The sequence below is a fragment of the Triticum dicoccoides genome, chromosome 2B, assembly GCF_002162155.2.
Source record: "Triticum dicoccoides isolate Atlit2015 ecotype Zavitan chromosome 2B, WEW_v2.0, whole genome shotgun sequence".
Classification (NCBI taxonomy): domain Eukaryota; kingdom Viridiplantae; phylum Streptophyta; class Magnoliopsida; order Poales; family Poaceae; genus Triticum; species Triticum dicoccoides.
The window spans coordinates 26,171,856-26,176,390 of record NC_041383.1 but is presented as its reverse complement, the minus strand read 5'-3'; the positions used below and the strand labels follow the sequence as shown (position 1 = coordinate 26,176,390).

The following is a 4,535-nucleotide window of genomic DNA, read 5'->3' as shown; positions in this document are numbered from 1 at the left end:
CGTCCTCCGCGCGCCGGCAGAAGAAGAAGAAGGAAGAAGAAAAAGAAAGAAGAAGAAGAAAGAAAAAGGAAAAAGGAAGAAGAAGAAAGAAGGAAGAAGAAAACAAAAGAAAAACAGAAGAAAAACAAGAAAAAGGAAGAAAAAAGGAAAAAGGAAGAAAAAAAGAAAAAGGAAGAAAACAACAGAAGAAAAAAAGAAAGAAGAAAAAAAAGGAAGAAGAAAAAAAGAAAGAATTTTTAAAATTAAATACGTGAAAATACGTGAAAGAATTTTTTGTGTCTAATAAAATCAATTTTTTGAAATACACGAATAATTTTTAAAGATGAAAAGGATAAAAACAGGAAAAGAAAAAATGAAATGAAATGAAAAAGAAAAGAAAAAAGAGTGTGGCCAGCACCCCCCGCCCTGCACATGGGCCATCCCGACCCCACATATATTCGTCTCCATCCGCATCCCTGGCCAAACCCTAGCCAGTCTACTCCAAGCTCTGTTCGGACAATTTGTTTATACGGAGAGGGGCGGCGAGGGGGGCGGCGATGCGCGCGGTGTTTTTTTAGGGATCGAGAGGGGACGGCGAGGGTTATAAATGTGTTGTCCTCGCCTCCCCTCTCCGTGACGCCGTCGTCTGCCGCCCCGTCTCGCGCTCTACCGCGACACCCTCTCCCACCCCTTCCTCGCCCCCTCCTTTCGCCACCGCCCTTTCGCCACCGCCACCGCCACCGCCCTCCTTCTTCACTTAATTAATTTGTTTTTACTACATGTTTTCAGGACTGACATAATGGCGGACGATAGAGCTGACCCGATTATGGACAACTATGATCCGGACGGTGAAGCACATATGTTCGGCATCATAAACGGCGATATTCTATATGTGCCGACCGGAGAAGAAGAAGATGATATCTCTTCTTATCTGAACCTTGACGGTGAAGATGAAGGGCGCCGTCAGCAAGATGATGCCGAACAAACGTCGATAAACGACGATCTTCAAATGGAAGTAGCAACCACCTCCGGCGCCGAGGTATATATATACATTGAGCCTCTGGTGATACAAACTAACTGATTTGAATAAATATGTGTGTACTAACGCGCGCGACTCTTTCTTATTTTAGCCCTCGGCCGGATCGTCGAAACAATCGAGTACGTCGTCAAAGCGTGGCGCAACCAAGACGATGAAACAAGGAGAAACATGCACCATCGAGGTTGTCGACAGTACAACCGGCAGGCCGCTGGAGCCCCGCAAGAACGCCACCAAGTTTGTCAGCCAATGCGGAGCCATTGTTAGAGACAACGTCTCGATCACCGTCCAGGAGTGGAATGAGCCAAAGAAGGCACGAATTGATGGTTTCACTTTTGTCGATAAGAGAACAAAAAAAGATTGCTTCAAGAAGCTTATGGAACATTTCGTTCTACCTCCGGAATACAACAAATTCGATGAGGAGGGTAACAAGATTGAGGAAAACAAGGAGAGGAGGAGGCTAGTCAAACAGTTCGCTCTTCATAAGATGGCCGACGCATTCCGGAAATTCAAGCAAAATCTAGCCCATGACTTTGTCAAGCAGAACAAGACTCCGGATTTCAAAGGACAATATGAGAAACTGAAACATGATTGGCCAGAATTTGTGAAGCAAAAGAAATCGGAGCAGTTCATTCAAATATCAAAAAAAAATAAGGAAAATGCGGCTAAGAAGGAGTACAATCATGTTATGGGGCCAGGAGGGTATCGCCTTTGGGAGCCTAGGTGGGAGAAGATGGAGAACGAGCTGAGGGCGCGAGGAATCCGTCCAGGTACGGAGGGATGGGACCCAAGGGCCAAAAGCTGGTGGTACGTGCATGGGGGAACGCTGAACCCGGAGACAGGGGAGTGTGTTTACCGGGGCAAATTAATTAAACCCACCCAAGCCCTTATTAACGCAATGAGGGATGCTCAACAGGGGAAGATCAAGTTCAACAGAGAGAACGACGCGCTGACAAAAGCCCTCGGGAATCCTAAACACGGAGGACGTGTACGAGGCATGGGGCACATTCCGTGGAAAATAGGGTTCCCCCAGAACGATGACCCATACGGTTACAGAAGCCGTAAGAGAAAGATGGATCGGGAAGCAGATGTTGTGGCGCGGTTGGCATCGGAAATGGATGTGATGAAGAAAACCATGAGTGTACTAGTAGCCGAAAGAGATGCAGCTCGGGTGCAGCATGAAGATCATCCAGCGGATCTCGGAAGCCAGCAGCGGAGAAGCAGCGTGGCTTCCACGGAGGCCCCACCGGCTGGTGCAGATGCACCGACGATCGAAATTACTGCACCGGAGCCTCTGGTGGTCCAAATTACTGCACCGGAGCCTCTGGTGGTCGAAATTACTTCACCGGAGCATCCTCGCTACCCCGTGGACGATATAAAGGAGATGAAAGAATGTCATCTGTATTATCCTATCGGGAACATGTCCATGAAGGTAGCCATCGGCAGTGCTTTACCATGTTTACCTGGAGCACTCCACCACAACAACCCCATTCAAGATGGCTATGCTCGTGTCACGGTGGAGGACATAGTCCAAGGGTTTGAGGACCTGGAGATTGACATTGCTACACCTGAAGGGGAGAAAAGACTTGGAGATGTCAAGCGCCATTTCATTCTATGGCAAAAGAAGTTTATCAAGTTTCCAGGCGAGGCGCCAAGGACAACAAGTCCACCCTCCTACGGTGGTGGTGGTGGCGGTGGTGGTGGTGGTGGTGGTGGTGGTGGTGGTGGTGGCGGTTCACCTACACCTCCGTCACGTCAGCCGACGCCGCCCCCCAGTCCACAACGTCCGGCGGGTGATCAGCCGCCGCCCCCCAGTCCTCGTCCGGCGGGTGATCAGACGCCGCCCCCCAATCCACCTCCGGCAAAGAAGCAGAAGCAGTCCTGGATTATTAACCCGGACCCTTATGTACCTAAGACCACAAAGGTAACGGAGCCATCACTGAAGCCTCTCCCCACAAGGCCTTGGGAACGTAGTGCCGAGGAAGTCGACGCGGCCGCGGCTGCTGATTTAGAGAAATGGAAGGCGGACTGCAAGAAGAAAAGAGAGCCCGAGCCCAAGCCAGTATTTTCTGATGAGCAAAAGAAGTGGGCTAAGTCATTTTTGAGCACACCGTCCCAAGCCGCGAAGAATCTGCCTAACGACTATGCACGTGAACTTCGCAGGCAGGCACTCATGTTCAAGGAGAACAAAGAGCGGGAGAAGGCCGAAAGTAAAAAAAGCGGGAAACAAGTTGCCCAGCTCGGGGAACAAAGTAAACAATCGATTGCCCCGCTTATAGTGGAAGCCTTCTGTCCGCATGCCCCCGAGATCATACAAGCTGCGGCAGCACAGGGATTGACTGTAACGAGTGCCAGAGAACAAGCGGCCAACTTAGGTATTACTCTTCGTGAACTGTTAGGCCTTGATGAGGCGCCAGTGAAGGAGGTAGTAATTACATATGTTAAGAATGGGCCTCTCGTCGAGCCTGCGCAGGAAAAGGATCTACCTCCACAAATGAAAGGTCTGCTGAAATGGTACAAGGGTTACATAAAAAATAAAAACGCCAAAGAATATATTTATGCGGAAGTTAGACATGAGCATCACTTCAAACATTACTATGTACAAATTGAACTGAGTGAATTGTTCCAGCTTTTCAATCTGCGCGAGCTCGATAAATCTATCATCAGTTGCTACGTTCTGTAAGTGATTTATTAATTTCTACCCCATCTCGTTCATATTGCCTGCACTATATATATGTCCTAACTATATTGTTGTGTCCGCTATTATACATGCAGAATGAAGATTAAGGAATGCAGAGTAAGGAACATCCATGATGTTGGGTTCATTGACCCACACATCGTTAATGGACATGTGTTGGAGCGTCACCCCGCCGACGTGGAGGCAGACCTGTGGCAGTTTCTTACAAAGCAGGAACTCAAAAGTGATATTCTATTTCCTTACCATTTTGAGTGAGTGTTTCTGTCTTGAGCACATTCTCTTTTGTTTACTCCATGCATGGTATGTGGCCGGCTAATCGATGAGTTATGCATGACGTACTGTGCATGTATCGTGTCCGCAGGTTCCACTGGATTCTGCTAATAATTAAAGTTAACACCTCAGAATGTCTCGTCCACGACTCTGTGAATATGGATCCAAAGCTTTGGGGCGGCATGAGAAGAATGCTGCAGAAGTAATTATTTTCATTCATTTGCGCTCTATATCGATCGGCCTATTTCGTTCATTTCCTAATATCAAGTAACTAATTAATAACTCTCTTGTTCATTTAATTTTCTTTGCCTCGTAGGGTTTGGAGACGGTTCGTAGATACAAAGGTCGGTGAATTCAAAAAAGAGCTAGAATTCAAAATGTTAAAGGCTAAGAATGCTGGGGATATTCAGCCACCGGAGACCAATCTATGTGGATACTATGTCTGTGAGATGATCCGGAGATACACCTCTGAGCGGGTTCCGAGTGATACCAATGCTCAGAGGAATAACCTCCGGTGGATGCTTAGTCCAGAAGCTCGCTTCCGACCACTTC

The 4,535-nt window shown here is 47.8% G+C and overlaps 1 protein-coding gene across 1 annotated transcript in view; it reads left to right on the top strand.

Annotated features, from left to right (window-relative positions):
• LOC119360302 (germin-like protein 9-1) overlaps positions 1 to 4,535 on the top strand; it is a 15,694-nt gene that overhangs the window by 9,753 nt on the left and 1,406 nt on the right. The window lies entirely within an intron of this gene.